The sequence below is a fragment of the Salvelinus sp. IW2-2015 genome, linkage group LG2, assembly GCF_002910315.2.
Source record: "Salvelinus sp. IW2-2015 linkage group LG2, ASM291031v2, whole genome shotgun sequence".
NCBI lineage: Eukaryota > Metazoa > Chordata > Actinopteri > Salmoniformes > Salmonidae > Salvelinus > Salvelinus sp. IW2-2015.
Genome location: NC_036839.1, coordinates 27327200 through 27346233, shown reverse-complemented (window position 1 = coordinate 27346233; position 19034 = coordinate 27327200). Strand labels below are relative to the sequence as shown.

General features: G+C 40.8%; 1 protein-coding gene across 1 annotated transcript in view; it reads left to right on the top strand.

The window, feature by feature from the left end:
- The first annotated feature begins 386 nt into the window (after positions 1-386).
- map2 (microtubule-associated protein 2) overlaps positions 387-19034 on the top strand; it is a 188943-nt gene continuing 170295 nt past the window's right edge. The window contains exon 1 of the mRNA XM_070448178.1: positions 387-456. The gene's annotated coding sequence lies outside the window, so the exon portion shown is untranslated. The remainder of the gene's footprint in view (positions 457-19034) is intronic.

The window sequence follows — 19034 nt, the reverse complement described above, 5'->3', positions numbered from 1 at the left end:
TTGTTTTATTTATTTGGGCCCTGGTCAAAAGTAGTGCACTGTAAAGGGAATAAGATGCCATTTGGGATAAAACCCATGCCACCACTGATGCTCCACTCTGGCCTCATATTATTTTCTAGTGTTGAGTGTTATTTTGAATGTCTTGCACCTATTTGAATGTCTAGCACCTGTCTAGCACCTTAATAATAACTAAATAATCGCCTAACCAACTGCCATTGTGATGAATTAGCTTTTTATAATCATTTGCTTTTTCAAGTCAATTAATGAGGGTTAGAATGGTTTATGAAATATTAATGGACTTGTTATCATTGTGTGAATTCTGTAGCGCCCCTGTTGAAATACTTACGGTAGTCAGGGAGTAGCGGGAGGGGCTAAGTGGGCCCAGGATTCCTTTGCCAGTCACTGCGCTCCGGCAAGAGCGAGTTCTACTGCGAAGCCAGCCACTGCACCGAACAGGTAAAGATGACATATGTATTTATATTAATTGAAAACAGAATGTAGACTAAGTGAAAATGGTCTGGTGTTTTTGCCTGTATCTTCTAGTATTTTATTAATTCACATCACCGTGTTGGTTTTATGAAGTTTTCTAATTGTGTGCATCAGTGCATGAGCAGAAATAATGTGAGCTACCACAATGAATCGATCAAGAGAAAGGATTCATTGTTCATTTCCACTGTTGGAACGGCTAAATAGTGTCGGGCAGCTAGACATATTTTGTGGTCACTTCCAACGCCACCTACATTTTAGCATTTTGTTTCATTTAAAAGGTCACACTTGAAGATGGGGACTCGCAAATCCTGCCCATAATGGATCACTTAGAACGGTTTATTGGTAGTTTGTTGGCGGCTGTAGCATATTGAACCAACCAATCAATCATCTTATCTTGGTAGGCTACACGAAATAAAATATTATTGATAGAATTTGTATGCTGTTATAGCCTATTTATATGAATTGCTGATCTGCGGTGAACGCATAGTCGGCGCTGCAGGGAGAACGGTCGGTCGATGTCACAACCTGCCGGTCTGCAGAACGCCGGTGATTTTGACGCGCTGCTTCTATTAGGTCCAGCACGTAAGGTGCTGAAACATCGGCAGTCCCGGTTAACTCATGACCGATTCTGTAAGCTATCAAATCCTTCTCCCCAGTTTCGTTCAAAAAGCCTACAGGAGATGTTTTGAATTGGTTTAGCCTAACTGTTACCTATTTCTATTGTTAAGACAAAGGGGCCTCTTGTTTGATTTAGACAGATATCATCTTCATTATCTATGGATAGGCTACAGATTTTGGGTCGTTTTAGACTAGGAGAGCTATAGTTGAGCTTAGCAGGTAGGCTATAGTTGATCTATGATTCGTGACGGTGGAAGCAACAGAAGGTGCTTGAGGCTAGGCGAGATTGGTATACCCCCCCCTCTCTTTGTCTGTCTATATTTCTGTCGTCTTGTCCGTCTGCCTGTTTCTCTCTCTCACTCCCCCCTCTCTCTCTCACACAAACACGATGCTGAGTCACAAGATTTTATTGGTTCATTATCATGGTAATTCTTCAATATCCTACCTTACTGCATATGTAGGAGCTTTATTGTTTTCCTCCATGGAGGTCTTCACTATGGATCAGTCAAATAATAATTCATTCATGTTATTATCATTATGTTACAGTGGGATTACATATAGAGCAAATTGGCCAATGTTACCTAGTAACATTACTAGTGTTGATTCAGGTGTTACATTAACTCTTTAAGTGTTCAATTTAACACTCTGTGTTGATTTAACACTGGATCATTTAATAAGTACAATCTCTTGTAGAAAACATTGTTCAAATGAATCCCCCTTGACAACAGAGGATGAATATTGTGACATATGATGTATTCTATTTCTTACCTTGTCATACAGCCTTTACAATACAGTAGCTTGAACAGAGGAGAGCTCTTATGAGTTAGCCTGCATGCCAGTCTGTTTCTGCTTTCTTGCCAACTCCTCATGGAAATAAGGTATGACAGTGGCAATGAGAGACAAGGAGTTGGCAAGAGAGCAGAAACAGACTGGCATCCAGGCTAGCTATGAGTGTGCTTCCACTGCCCCTGCAACACAGCTACAGTACTGGGAGTGGAGTGTCCTTTGCGTTCATCTCGAAAGCTTTTATTGAGAGAGAATTAGAGCACTGCTGACTAATACTGTGGGGCTCTTTAGATGCTGAAGCGGCCATCGTCCATTTTAGAGGCCTGTACTGTGTGTGTACTGTATGTGACAACAAGATATCAGGCTGAAGGTAAACCCTTGAGACTTTATTTAAATACTAAAAGGTATTGATTGGAATGTAGATACTCTCCAGTTTAATCAGATTGACATGATATTAAAGCTATATTGATTTATTTCCTCCATGGTGGTTATGGTCTTGTCTGTATGTCCAGGTACTAATGGCCTGATACTTTCAGGATTAGAATGGAGTCTCTCCGGGTCTCTCTCTCTCTGTATTTCTCTGTCTCTCGTCTCTGGGGAGTGGTGGTTGGTGGTCAGTCAGACTTTGTTATTGTCAGGTCCTGTCTCTGTCATGAGACCTCTTGAAGACTCTAGATGTTATAGTCTTCCTGCTGGTTTCCTCTGCTTGAGCTCTCTACTGACTGATAGACATCTGTTATCTGGGATCTGAGCCTGTCTGCCTTTGGTCTGTGTGAACATCTCTCTGTTACTGGCCAGCCATGGCAAGACATGAAAGTATTTATTCTCCCTTTGGTACATGAGGAGAAATGGGACTGAAGTGAAGCATCCCGTTGCACACTTGTGGATTATATATAGCTGCATAGACCTAGTTTGATGTGCATGCTTGTGTAAATCATTGCGTGTGTGTGTGTGTCTTATGCTTTCTGCCCACAAGGACTGTGTACTTAGTGAACCAGGTCACTAGGGTTAATGGTATCTGCTTTGTAGGGTCCCGTGTGGCTCAGTTGGTAGAGCATGGCGCTTGCAACACCAGGGTTGTGGGTTCAATTCCCACGTAGGTCCAGTATGAAAATGTATGCACTCACTACAGTAAGTCGCTCTGGATAAGAGAGTCTGCTAAATGACTAAATTGTGTAAACTAATAGAGGTATTACAGTAATGTGTGTTATATGGTTTACATAGTCAAATATGCAAAGGCTATGTTGCAATGAAAAACCCACGGGTGAATTCCAGCTCTAGCAAGTGCTGCGGAGGAGCTAGCCCCTTTCTGTTCTCTGTTCTGGCTGTCTGTTAAACGCAGGTCACTTCTGGCCCAGTGTGTGTGTGTTTGCACTTTGTTCAGGAGGAGGACAAACTGAAGGTTCCTTTGGGCGCTGGTCTAAAGTAGTGCACTGCAGTGTTGGGGTCAATTAGAATTACATTTTCATTGAATTGGAATTATACTTTTTGAATTGGAATTGTAAAAACATTTCTTCTTTGGAATTGAATTGCAATTGAATATTTTTACATTTCCCAGTTAATGGGATGAATGCACATAGTATACAAAAATGACTGTAGGATTTGTTTTGAATCATTTCAACCTGTATTTCTATATTTCCAGTATAGCTAGGGCTAGGCTGTCTGAACTGTGACATGATCAGCCTAAGAAAATTGAATTGGAATTGGAAATTGGTGAATTGTTGGGGATAATATTAAATTGAGAATTTAATTATTAGAATGTGCCTATCATTAGAATTCCGGGGAATTTAATTGAATTAAATGTAATTTACAGGGAGAGATAATTTAAGTATAATTTAATTTGTGGAATTGACCCAAAGCCTGGTGCACTAAACAGTTGTTTATACATAGAGATATATACAGTGCCATCAGAAAGTATTCACACCCCTTGACTTTTTCCACATTTTGTTGTGTTACAGCCTGAATTTAAAATGCATTAAATTGAGGTTTTGTGTCACTGGCCTTCACACAATACCCCATAATGTCAAAGTGGAATTGTGTTTTTAGACATTTTTACAAATTAATACAAAATGAAAAGCTGGAATGTCTTGAGTCAATAACTTTTCAACCCGTTTGTTATGGCAAGCCTAAATAAGTTCAGGAGTAAAAATGTGCTTAATTTAAAGACCACTTTTCACTCTTCATTTATCTCTCTTGATCGGTCTACTTTAATATTTTCAGTAGATTGATTTATGCAGACTACTACCCTATGTTTTTTTGTCGTCAATATATGCATTTACCATGGTAAATGTTCATGCTTTCAATGATAGCATTTTTAGAGCTTGCGTAACAGCAGAACTGTTTTTATTGGAGAATAATTTGCATAGAAATGCTCTCATATAATTTGTATGACTGTTGACGGAGATAGTTCATTGTAATACATAAAGTAACTTCAGAAAGTATTCACACCCCTTGGCTTATTCCACATTTTGTTGTGTTACAAAGGGGAATTCAAATGGATTTAATTGTAATTTGTTGGCCAAAGATCTACACAAAAAATTCAAAAATTTGGTAAAAAAAGTATGAAAAATAAAACACATTGATTATATAAGTATTCAACCCCGAGTCAATACATGTTAGAATCACCTTTGGCAGTGTTTGCAGCTGTGAGTCTTACTGGGTAAGTCTCTAAGGGCTTTGCACACCTGGATTGTACAAAAAAATTCTTCAAGCTCTGTCAAGTTGGTTGTCGAGTATTGCTAGACAGCCATAGGTTTTCAAGCCGATTTAAGTGAAAACTGTAACTAGGCCACTCAGGAACCTTCAATGTTGTCTTGGTAAGCAACTCCAGTGTATATTTGGCCTTGTGTTTTAGGTTATTGTCCTGCTGAAAGGTGAATTTGCCTCATAGTGTCTGCTGGAAAGCAGACTGAACAAGATTGTCCTCTATTTTGCCTGTGCTTAGCTCTATTCCATTTATTTTTATCCCCCACAAAAAACTCCCTAGTCCTTGCTGATGACAAGCATACCCATAACATGATGCTGCCACCACCATTCTTGTGGTATGAAGAGTGATAGTCAGTGATGTGTTGTGTTGGATTTGCCCCGAACATAACGCTTTGTATTCTGGGCATGAAGTTAATTTCTTTGCAATTTTTTGGTATGTTTTACTTTAGTCCCTTATTGCAAACAGAATTTAGGTTTTGGAATATTTTTATTCTCTACAGACTTCCTTCTTTTCACTCTGTTATTTAGGTTAGTATTGTGGAGTAACTACAATGTTATTGATCCATCCTCAGTTTTCTCCTATCACAGCCAATAAACTCTGTAAATGTTTTAAACTCACCATTGGCCATGGTGAAATCCCTGAGCTGTTTCCTTCCTCTGAGGCAACTGAGTTAGGAAGGACGTCTTTATCTTTGTAGTGACTGGGTGTATTGATACACCATCCAAAATCAAATTAATAACTTCACCATGCTCAAAGGGTTAACTTCTTGCCGCACGGATCCCTTTAGCGGGATCATTTTCGTAAACAACCGCTGAATTGCAGAGCGCCAAATTCAAAAAAAAAACTAAAAATATTTATAATCATGAAATCACAAGTGAAATATACCAAAACACAGTTTAGCTTGTTGTTAATCCACCTATCGTGTCAGATTTTGAAAATATGCTTTACAGCGAAAGCAATCCAAGCGTTTGTGAGTTTATCAATCACTAGACAAAACAGTAAGAACAGCTAGCCTCAAATTAGCTTGGTCACGAAAGTCAGAAAAGCAATAAAATTTATCCCTTACCTTTGATAATCTTTGGATGTTTGCACTCACGAGACTCCCAGTTACACAATAAATGTTATTTTTGTTCGATAAAGATTAGTTTTATAACCAAAAAACGCCATTTGGTTTGTGCGTTATGTTCAGAAAACCACAGGCTCGTTCCGGTCCTGAAAGACAGACGAAAATTTCAAAAAGTATCCGTAATGTTCGTAGAAACATGTCAAACGTTTTTTATAATCAATCCTCAGGTTGATTTTAACATACATAATCGATAATATTTCAACCGGACGGTAACCTATTCAATACTACAGAGAAAGAAAATGTCGAGCTACATCTCTCGCGCGCAGGAACTAATCAAAGGACACCTGACGCGTTTTGAAAAATCTCGCTCATTTTTCAAAATAAAAGCTTGAAACTATGTCTAAAGCCTGGTCACAGCCTGAGGAAGCCATTGGAAAAGGAATCTGGTTGATAACCCTTTAAATGGAGGAGGGGCAGGCAACGGAACAGGGATTTTTCCAAATAAAAGGCACTTCCGGGTTGGATTTCCTCAGGTTTTTGCCTGCAAAATCAGTTCTGTTATACTCACAGACAATATTTTGACAGTTTTGGAAACTTTAGAGTGTCTTCTATCCTAATCTGTCAATTATATGCATATTCTAGCATCTGGACCTGAGAAATAGTCCGTTTACCTTGGGAACGTTATTTTTCCAAACATAAAAATTCTGCCCCCTAGCTGAAAGAAGTTAAGCAAGTTTTTACTACTGAACTTATTTAAGCTTGTCCCTAACAAATTGGTTGAATACTTAGTGGCTTAAGACATTTCAGATTTTCATTTTGAAGACATTTGTAAAATGTTCTAAAAACACAATTCCACTTTGACATTATGGGGTATTATGTGTAGGCCAGTGACCTCTACAGTCTAAGCCAGGGAGGGGGTTCTACTAAGCTATATGGAATTGTTTTAGGAAAGTCATACCTAGGATCATTTAGCTGTTTGATCAAGACACCTTGATGTATATATAAAAAAAGTAACTGTGCATTGTGTTTGGTGCATCTATACCTGAGAATCAATGAATCAGTCATTGTGTAAGTAATCAATATAGAGGGGCAGGGCATTAACAAACAGTCACACACACACATACACATACAGTTGAAGTCGGAAGTTTACATACACTTAAGTTGGAGTCATTTAAACTCGTTTTTCAACCACTCTACACATTTCTTGTTAACAAACTATAGTTTTGGCAAGTCGGTTAGGACATCTACTTTGTGCATGACACACATCATTTTCCCAACAATTGTTTAAAGAAAGACTATTTCACTTATAATTCACTGTATCACAATTCTAGTGGGTCAGAAGTTTACATACACTAAGTTGACAGTGCCTTTAAACAGCTTGGAAAATTCCAGAAAATGATGTCATGGCTTTAGAAGCTTCTGAAAGGCGAATTGACATCATTTGAGTGAATTGGAGGTGTACCTATGGATGTATTTCAAGGCCTACCTTCAAACTCAGTGCCTATTTGCTTGACATCATGGGGAAATCAAAAGAAATCAGCCAAGACCTCAGAAAATAAATTGTAGACCTCCACAAGTCTGGTTCATCCTTGGGAACAATTTCCAAATGCCTGAAGGTACCATGTTCATCTGTACAAACAATAGTATGCAAGTACAAACACCATGGGACCACACAGCCGTCATACCGCTTAGGAAGGAGACACGTTCTGTCTCCTAGTGATGAACGTACTTTGGTGCGAAAAGTGAAAATCCATCTCAGAACAACAGCAAAGGCCCTTGTGAAGATGCTGGAGGAAACCGGTACAAAAGTATCTATAGCCACAGTAAAACAAGTCCTATATCAACATAACCTGAAAGGCTGCTCAGCAAAGAAGAAGCTCCTGCTCCAAAACCACCATAAAAAAGCCAGACATGGGGACAAAGATCGTGCTTTTTGGAAAAAAAAGTGGTGATCCTAACTGACCTAAGACAGGGAATTTTTACTAGGATTAAATGTCAGGAATTGTGAAAAASTGAGTTTAAATGTATTTGGCTAAGGTGTATGTAAACTTCCGACTTCAACTGTGTATTTAGTTTACTATCCTTGTGGGGACCAAACAATTGATTAACATTCAAAATCCTATTTTCCCTAACCTTAACCCCAAACCCCTAAACCTAACCCCTATCCTTAATTGTAACCCTAAACATAACCCCTAATCCTAAAATAGCTTTTTCCTTGTGGGGATGGGTGAAATGTCCCCACTTGTTCCTTGTTTTCAACAGGGATTGGCAAAAATTACCAAATACATTTACAAAGATCAGTGTAGCAAAATAAACTTCAAAATACTTATAAACTACAAAATAATTTGAAATGTGTATGTAATACAATACTTTTTAAATACAGAAATACATTTCCAAGTGGGTAGCGAAATAACATTCTCAGGAATGTTTACAGAAACGTTTTACTTGCTATGACTCTGATATGTTGTTGTTTAACTACCTTAGTTGTAGCACTAACTGTAAATCAATCTGTATAAGAGTGTCTGCTAAATGACCAATGTACCGTATAGGTGAAAATAAACATGCCAAAATGAACTGCAAAGCACACTGGGTATTATTATTGGCCTTGTTTCAGGGTCATGTCTAATTGGGATATAGCTTAACCTACTGCTTAAATTCTCCTAAACGTCCTACAAAAAAAAATCTATTTTGACAAAGGCTGTATCCTTTCTAGACAAAACCTTGTTTCGGGGTGGAGGTTGTTAGAATAATGCTCAGCATGCTTTGCAATTGTCTATTTTGACATTTATATTTAGTTCCTTTAGCAGACGCTCTTATCACACAATAGTGTTATTAGACTTCTGATACCAATGCAAGGGGAAAGAGGGCCACAAAATGGGGAACCGCTATAAAAAATTGTATAGAAAGTATTTAGAAAATACAAAATACAGCTCTCGAAAGTATCTTGTTTCAAAATACATTTTAGTGTAGTTCAGCTCAGTGTATTACACATTACAAAATACTCAGAAGTAAATGAAATGCAAAAATACTGCCCAGCTTTTAAAGACTTCTGGTCCTCATAAGGAAAGAAAAAACAAACAAACAAAAACAAACAAACACACACACACAAAGTAGGCCCCTGAGAGAGTTCCAACGGAACACAGATAGACTTCTGTTTCATTAAAAGTGAAAAGGTCTTGATCACTCTTTTGCCTACTGTGATTGATAATGGTGCCAGAGGGGATGGCTGCCGTTTTATGGGCTCCTAACCAACTGTGCTATTTTGTTAGTTTTTTCGCATTGCTTGTAGCTTACTTTGTACATAATGTTGCTGCTACCGTCTCTTATGACCAAAAAGAGCTTCTGGACATCAGAACAGTGATTACTCACCTTGAATTGGACAAATAATTTTTCTTTAATGAGTAGGACGAGAGGGATTTACTCCAGACACGGAGATCGGGGTGCCTTGTGAGGATCCGGCGATGAGTGGCTAATCTGCCTTTGCCATCGGTACATTTGTCCAACACACAATCACTGGATAATAAAGTGGATGAACTAAAAGCATGTATATCCTACCAATGGGACATTAAAAACGGTAATATCTTATGTTTCACCGAGTCGTGACTGGACGACGACATGAATAACAACAGCTGGCGGGTTATACACTGTATCAGCAGGATAGAACAGCAGCCTCTGGTAAGACAAGGGGTGGCGGTCTATGTATATTTGTAAACAGCTGGTGCACGATATCTAAGGAAGTCTTGCGGTTTTGCTTGCCTGAGGTAGAGTATCTCATGATAAGCTGTAAACCACACTATCTACCTAAAGAGTTTATCTATATTCTTCGTAGCTGTCTATATACCACCACAAACCGATGCTGGCACTAAGACCGCACTCAATGAGCTGTATACGGCTATAAGCAAACAGGAAAACGCTCATCCAGAGGCGGCGCTCCTAGTAGCCGAGAAATTTAATACAGGGAAACTTAAATCTGTTTTACCTAATTTCTACCAGCTTGTTAAATGTGCAACAAGACGGGAAAAAACCTCTCGACCACATTTACTCCACACACAGAGACGCAAAGCTCTCCCTCGCCCTCCATTTGGCTCTCCCTCGCCCTCCATTTGGCAAATCTAACCATAATTCTATCCTCCTGATTCCTGCTTACAAACTCAAATTAAAGCAGGAAGCACCAGTGATTCGGTCAATAAAAAAAGTGGTCAGATGAAGCAAATGCTAAACTACAGGACTGTTTTGCTCGCACAGACTGGAATATGTTCCGGGATTCTTCCGATGGCGTTGAGGAATACACCACATCCGTCACTGGCTTCATCAATAAGTGCATCAATGACGTCGTCCTCACAGCGACTGTACGTACATACCCCTACCAGAAGCCATGGATTACAGGCAATATTCTCACTGAGCTAAAGGGTAGAGCTGCCACTGTCAAGGAGCATGACTCCAACCCGGAAGCTTATAAGAAATCCCGCTATGCCCTCCGACGAACCATCAAACAGGCAAAGTGTCAATACAGCAACTAAGGTCGAATCGTACTACACCGGCTCCGACGCTCGTCAGATGTGGCAGGGCTTGCAAACTATTACAGACTACAAAGGGAAGCACAGCCGAGAGCTGCCCAGTGACACGAGCCTACCAGACGAGCTAAATCACTTCTTTGCTCACTTTGAGGAAAGTAACACTGAAACATGCATGAGAGCACCAGCTGTGTGATCACGCTCTCTGTAGCCGATGTAAGTAAGACCTTTAAACAGGTCAAAATTCACAAGGCCGCAGGGCCAGACGGATTACCAGGACGTGTACTCCGAGCATGTGCTGACCAACTGGCAAGTGTCTTCACTGACATTTTCAACCTCTCCATGTCTGAGTCTGTTTCAAGCAGACCACCATAGTCCGTGTGCCCAAGAACACTAAGGTAACCTGCCTAAATGACTACCGACCCATAGCAGTGACGTCTGTAGCCATGAAGTGCTTTGAAAGGTAGGTCATGGCTCACATCAATACCATTATCCCAGAAACCCTAGACCCACTCCAATTTGCATACCGCTCCAACAGATCCACAGATGATGCAATCTCTATTGCACTCCACACTGCCCTTTCACACCTAGACAAAAGGAACACCTATGTGAGAATGCTATTCATTGACTACAGCTCAGCGTTCAAAACCATAGTGCCCTCAAAGCACATCACTAAGCTAAGGACCCTGTGGCTAAACACCTCACTCTGCAACTGGATCCTTGACTTCCTGACGGGCCGCCCCCAGGTGGTAAGGGTAGGTAACAACACATCCGCCACGCTGATCCTCAACACGGGGGCCCCTCAGGGGTGCGTGCTCAGTCCTGTACTCCCTGTTCATTCATGACTGCACGGCCAGGCACGACTCCAACACCATCATTAAGTTTGCAAATGACACAATGTTGGTAGGCCTGATCAACGACAAGACAGCCTATATGGAGGAGGTCAGAGACCTGACAGTGTGGTGCAAGGACAACAACCTCTCCCTCAACGTGATCAAGACAAAGGAGATGATTGTGGACTACAGGAAAAGGAGGACCGAGCACGCCCCCATTCTCATCGACAGGGTTGTAGTGGAGCAGGTTGAGAGCTTCAAGTTCCTTGGCGTCCACATCACCAACAAACTATCATGGTCCAAACATACTAAGACAGTCGTGAAGAGAGCACGACAAAACCTTTTCCCCCTCAGGAGACTGAAAAGATTTGGCATGTGTCCCTAGATCTTCAAAAGGTTCTACAGCTGCACCATCGAGAGCATCCTGACTGGTTGTATCACTGCCTGGTATGGCAACTGCTCGGCATCTGACCATAAGGCGATACAAAGGGTAGTGCAAATGGCCCAGTACATCACTGGGGCCAAGCTTCCTGCCATCCAGGACCTATATAATAGGCGGAGTCAGAGGAAAGCCCATAAAATTGTCAGAGACTCCAGTCACCCAAGTTATAGACTGTTTTCCATGCTACCGCACGGCAAGCAGTACCGGAGCGCCATGTCTAGGTCCAAGAAGCTTCTAAACAGCTTCTAACCTCAAGCCATAAAACTCCTGAACATCAAATCAAATGGCTACCCAGACTATTTGCATTGCCCCCCCTCTTTTACGCTGCTGCTACTCTCTGTTATTATCTATGCATAGTCACTTTAATAATTCTACCTACATGTACATATTACCTCAATTACCTCGACTAACCGGTGCCCCCTCACATTGACTCTGTACCGGTACCCCTGTATATAGGTTTTTATTGTTATTTTACTGCTGCTCTTAATTATTTGCTTCTTTTATTTATTTATTTTATTTTTTCTTCTTAAAATTGTAAGTAAGCATTTAACTTTAAGGTCTGTTTTATTCGGCGCATGTGACAAATACAATTTGATTTGATTTGTATTCCTGAGATAATATGTTGAATCTGTACCACTTTGCTACTGATTTGCCTGAAGGAGAGAGTTGTTTTTATGAATGAAAGTTCTGTGTAGTCCATGTTTATATAGACATTGTCTAGTGTGAAGCTGGGCTGGTGTCAGGTTAGGTAATGCCTAATCTCTAGTGACAGAGAGAAGTCACTAGCATACATGCTAGCTACTAGCGCACACGATTTTGACTGTTTCCAAATGGCACCCCATTCCCTATGTCGTGCACTACTTTTGACCAGTGATGTGTCCAAAATGGCACCCTATTTCCTATATAGTGCACTACATCAAAGCCCTATAGGCCCTGATCCGAAGTAGAGCACTTCATAGGGAATAGGATACAATTTGAGATGCTGTTGTGAAATTAGGTAATGCCAGGCTGCAGGTTATGTCAGATAGATAGTGGTGCAGCAGCAGTTTTACATAAGCTGCCTGTCTGCCTGTAACAGTGCTGCTGCAGCCAGCCATAATCTGCACCCTGACTCTCTCTCTCCCTGTGTGTGTGTGTGTGTGTGTGTGTGTGTGTGTGTGTGTGTGTGTGTGTGTGTGTGTGTGTGTGTTTGGTGTGTGTGGTGGTTTGTGTGTGTGTGTGTGTGTGTCTGTTGTTGTGTGGTGGTTTTTTTGCTTGTGTGTGTGTGTGTGTGTGTGTGTGTGTGTGTGTGTGTGTGTGTGTGTGTGTGTGTGTGTGAATCCCATCAGCATCCTCTCACAGAGCACCTGCCACAGGCTAGTACTCCCCACTCACTATGGCCAAAGCCTGACGTAATGCCCTGTGTGTGTCAGAAGGCCCATGCGTGTTCCAGGTCTTATTTCGGGAAGCCGAGTCTTAAAGATCCAGAATAGAGTGGACTAAGAGGCTCTACTGCAGGGAGGAGAGGAACTACATCACTAGACTAGTAGCACCACCATACAGAACATAGAGCTTTACAGCGGAACCAGCTACCAGCAGACCTCCCTGGCATCTACATCATTGGCCTCTTAGTTTGGACCCTATACTCATACTTGTACTTCTCTTTACAGTACACCTCTCTCTCTCTCTCTCTCCCCCATCAACGAGCTGACTGGATGTTTGTTTGTCACACCATTCTCAGTAAACCCTAGAGTCTAGGGCTCTCCAACACTGTTCCTGGAGAGCTACACTCCTGATTCAGCTGATTAACCAGCTAATTATTAGAATCAGGTGCGCTAGATTAGGGTTGGAACGAAAACCTACAGGAAGATAGCTCTCTAGACACGTGCGTGAAAAGCCCAGGAGTGCGGCCGTTTCTGAAATACTGGATCTGGAGCGCCTGGCACCGACGATCATACCATGCTCAAAGTCGCTTAGGTCACTCGTTTTGACCATTCTAATCTTCAAGCAAACAGTAACTGAATGCCTCGATGCCTGCTTTATATAACAAGCCACAGCCACGTGACTCATTGTCTGTAGCAGCGATCCATTTTTATGAACGTTGTGGTGTATCCACATTCTATCAAAAATAAGAGTACGATTATGGTACAGTGTTGTTTCTTGGTGTACAACACATATATCCAATATATTCATAACCATGTGGGAGGTTTGAATTTACCAGTTGTAAAGTCGTAAATACCAGTTGGATGCATTCACTTTCTTTGAAATCGTTGGGAAATGCCAATTGGCTAATGGCCAACAAGCTGCGTTAACCATAAACTAAAGGTACAGCTATCATGCTTGTAAACAAATTATAGAGTTCAAAAACCATATTAATAGAATACTTTTAATAAATAATGTTTTGTTACATTTAAATGGTTAAAATGCTGTTATCGAGGTCATGTCCTTTGTAGGTGACTTTATAGGTCAGCATGTGGGAGAAGTCGGAGCTCAGGAATGATGGAGGCGTTTCCCACTAGTTGTTAACCACTAGTAATTACACTCACTAATTTAAAACAAGTAACTACCAGTTGGAGGTCTGTTCAAGTGGATTTTTGCAGTCGTATGTGGTAAATTTCCATTTCCCACTTGGTTACAAGCACAGCATTAGTTACAATCATTACTGCACTTTGAAATGTAGGTGGGGCAAATTTGCTTGCGGGGCATATTAGCATATTTGGGTCATGGTCTAAAATATGATGTATTTGTGCCAACTGTTAGTGGAAGTGTTATACCAGTTTAACTGGTTTCATCATTAGGTAGATGGAAGTTGAGCATGTCTAAAATGGTCAGTGCTGCAATCTGTGTAAGAATGTGTGACGATCAAGAGCTGCACTGTTAAGTTACTGTGCATTTTCCAGTAGCTTAATTGCAGTTGTTTCACAGGAAGTTCATGTTTAATTTTCATTAACTTACTGTCAACTAGTAACAAGTGGGTTATTGTGAAATTCACAGTAACTTATAGAAGCTAATCCATTACACTCACTGACCTTATGGTCAGGTAGGAAAGTGAGTATTACAGTTACAACTGCAACTGCTCCACCCACAACCGTAAGGCTCTCCAGAGGGTAGTGAGGTCTGCACAACGCATCACTGGGGGCAAACTACCTGCCCTCCAGGACACCTACACCACCTGATGTCACAGGAAGGCCATAAAGATCATCAAGGACAACAACCACCCGAGCCACTGCCTGTTCACCCCGCTATCATCCAGAAGGCGAGGTCAGTACAGGTGCATCAAAGCAGGGACCAAGAGACTGAAAAACAGCTTCTATCTCAAGGCCATCAGACTGTTAAACAGCCACCACTAACATTGAGTGGCTGCTGCCAACATACTGACTCAACTCCAGCTCACTTTAATAATGGAAATTGATGGAAATTGATAAAAAAATGTATCACTAGCCACTTTAAACAATGCCACTTAATATATAATGTATATTATATACTGTACTCTATATCATCTACCTCATCTTGCCATCTTTATGTAATACATGTATCACTAGCCACTTTAAACTATGCCACTTTTATGTTTACATACCCTACTTTACTCATCTCATATGTATATACTGTACTCGATACCATCTACTGCATCTTGCCTAGGCCGTTCTGTACCATCACTCATTCATATATCTTTATGTACATATTCTTTATCCCTTTACACTTGTGTGTATAAGGTAGTAGTTGTGGAATTGTTAGGTTAGATTACTCGTTGGTTATTACTGCATTGTCAGAACTAGAAGCACAAGCATTTCGCTACACTCGCATTAACATCTGCTAACCATGTGTATGTGACAAATAACATTTGATTTGATTTGATTTGACATGGTGACTAACCACAAATTAAATATCTTATGGTTCTTTGGTATCACATGCACTTATGTCAGCCTTTAACCCAATTAGCCCCACCGTAACGCCGGCGCGTTTTGGACTTTAACCCCTTTTAAACATTGTGTGCTACCGACTTCTTGGTTGTACCATTGGATTTGTCTATTTATTCTGCATCCGGAGATAACAACCATTAGTCTGTGTGATTAACAGGGGCTGAGCTTGAACAGTTTTTGTGAGACAAGGGCGGATCCCAAAAGGGTCTGTAGAGTGCGAATGGTTTGAGCTACAAACTCTCACGAACATGTAACACAGCTCACAAGCTACACAGGAGTCATTAGAAGGAAAGGGGTTCTCTACATAGAAGATCATAGAAAATCCCAGGACATTGTGTCTATTATAGTGTAATAAGCTCACATATTTGCTGTCACAAACTCCAGACTCCACACAGTTGTCACTGACTAGTTGGATATTCATGTCCCAGCAAATAAACTATTTCTGTACTTACAGCATTCATATAAATATTTTTTTTATTGGGTTTTTATTTTGGCAGATCTTAGTTTTTTACAAGACATTTGTAAATTAAAGTCTTTAATGCAACAATTTATGACAAATTGTTTATGTTCCACTTGTAGCCCTGGTTGCCATTAAAAGGAAATGGCAAAATACTTCATTGTGAGGCTAAATATAAGGGCTGAACATGTAGACAAATGGTCAGATAAACAAAAAGCCAATTTCAACTAGGGTCTCAGAACTGACAGGGTTAACAAAGCTGCATAACTGGCAGTGTACTAGCCTAATGTTTATGAACACACTAGATTAACTGGAATGACTTTCCCTCTTATGGGAGATCAAAAAGAGCTAGCTGAAAGCCACGCCTCAAATAAGCCACACCTGCAATTTTCTGATAGGCTGCTGCTGTTACAGTATGCTGCCAATCAGCAAGTGATGTGTATGTTGTCAACAGAAGAGTCAGTGAAGGCACAGTAGGTTACTGGCAAGATTGCTAGTGGCAGCAAGTGTTCTGTAGGTTACTGGCAACATTTTGCCAGACAGTTATTGTGACTTTTGCAAGAAATGACAAATTCACAGCAACTTCTGGCAACAATAACCTATTCACAGTGTAGCTCATTACTGACACATTCTCTCGCAAAGTTGGCAGAACAAATAGCAATAGCAAAGGTGTCTGGCTAGACTGTAAACTCTCCTTCCAGACTCATATTAAGCATCTCCAATCCAAAATTAAATCTAGAATCGGCTTCCTATTTTGCAACAAAGCCTCCTTCACTCACGCTGCCAAACATAACCTTGTAAAACTGACTATCCTACCGATCCTTGACTTCGGCGATGTCACTTACAAAATAGCCTCCAACACTCTACTCAGCAAACTGGATGCAGTCTATCATATTGCCATCCGTTTTGTCACCAAAGCCCCATATACCACCCACCACTGCTACCTGTATGCTCTCATCGGCTGGCCCCCGCTACATATTTGTCGCCAGACCCACTGGCTCCAAGTCATCTATAAGTCTTTGTTAGGTAAAGCTCCGCCTTATCTCAGCTCACTGGTCACCATAACAACACCCACCCGTAGCACGCGCTCCAGCAGAAGTCGGAAGTTTACATATAGTTAGGTTGGAGTCATTAAAACTCGTTTTTCAACCACTCCACAAATGTCTTGTTAACAAACTGTAGTTTTGGCAAGTCGGTTAGGACATATACTTTGTGCATGACTGTAACGGTCATCGTTGCATGAAGAAGGATCAGACCAAAGCGCAGCGTGGTAAGTGTTCATGATTTTTATTAAACTGAACACTAGAACAAAATAACAAAGTGAATAAACGAAACCGAAACAGTCCTGTCAGGTGCAGAAAACACTAAACAGAAAATAACTACCCACAAAATACAGGTGGGAAAATGCTACCTAAGTATGGTTCCCAATCAGAGACAACGATAGACAGCTGTCCCTGATTGAGAACCATACCCGGCCAAAACAAAGAAAAACAACACATAGAAAAATGAACATAGAATGCCCACCCAAATCACACCCTGACCAAACCAAAATAGAGACATAAAAAGCTCTCTTAGGTCAGGGCGTGACAATGACACAAGTCATTTTTCCAAACAATTGTTTAAAGAAAGATTATTTCACTTATAATTCACTGTATCACAATTCCAGTGGGTCAGAAGTTTACATACACTAAGTTGACTGTGCCTTTAACAGCTTGGAAAATTCCAGAAAATTATGTCATGGCTTTACAAGCTTCTGATAGGCTAATTGACATAGACTCAAATTATTGGAAGTCTACATGTGGATGTATTATAAGGCCTACCTTCAAACTCGGTGCCTCTTTGCTTGACATCATGAGAAAATCACAAGAAATCAGCCAAGATCTCAGAAAAAAATGTAGACCTTCACAGGTCTGGTTCATCCTTGGGAACAATTTCCAAACACCTGAAGGTACCACGTTCATCTGTACAAACAATAGTACGCAAGTATAAACACCATGGCACCACACAGCCATCATACTGCTCAGGAAGGAGACGCGTGCTGTCTTCTAGAGATGAACGTACTTTGGTGCGAAAAGTGCAAATCCATCCCAGAACCACAGCAAAAGACCTTCTGAAGATGCTGGAGGAAACAGGCACAAAAGTATCTATATCCACAGTAAAATGAGTCCTATATCGACATAACCTGAAAGGCTGCTCAGCAAGGAAGAAGCCATTGCTCCAAAACCGCCATAAAAATGTCTGACTACGGTTTGCAACTGCACATGGGGACAAAGATTATACTTCTTTCAGAAATGTTCTCTGGTCTGATGAAGCAAAAATAGAACTGTTAGGCCATAATGACCATCGTTATGTTTGGAGGAAAAAGGGGGAGGCTTGCAAGCCGAAGAACACCATCCCAACTGTGAAGCACGGGGGTGGCAGCATCATGTTGTGGGGGTGCTTTGCTGCAGGAGGGAGTGGTGCACTTCACAAAATAGATGGCATCATGAGGGTGGAAAATTATGTGGATATATTGAAGCGACATCTCAAGACATCAGTCAGGAAGTTAAAGCTTGGTCGCAAATGGGTCTTCCAAATGGACAATGACCCCAAGCATACTTCCAAAGTTGTGGCAAAATGGCTTAAGGACAACAAAGTCAAGGTATTGGAGTGGCCATCACATATCCCTGACCTCAATCCTATAGACAATTTGTGGGCAGAACTGAAAAAGTGTGTGCGAGCAAGGAGGCCTACAAACCTGACTCAGTTACACCAGCTCCGTCAGGAGGAATGGGCCAGAATTCAAACAACTTATTGTGGAAGGCTACCCGAAACGTTTGATCCAAGTTCAACAATTTAAAGGCAATGCTATCAAAAACTATTTGAGTGTATGTAAACTTCTGACCCATTGGGAATGTGATGAAAGAAATAAAGCTGAAATAAATCATTCTCTCTACTATTATTCTGACATTTCACATTTTTTTTATTAAGTGGTGATCCTAACTGACCTAAGACAGGGAATCTTTACTATGATTAAATGTCAGGAATTGTGAAAAACTGAGTTTAAATGTATTTGGCTAAGGTGTAAGGAAACTTCCGACTTCAACTGTATATCTCACTGGTCATCCCCAAAGCCAACACCCACTTTGGCCGCCTTTCCTTCCAGTTCTCTTCTGCCAATGACTGGAACGAATTGCAAAAATCACTGATGTTGAAGACTTATATCTCCCTCACTAACTTTAAG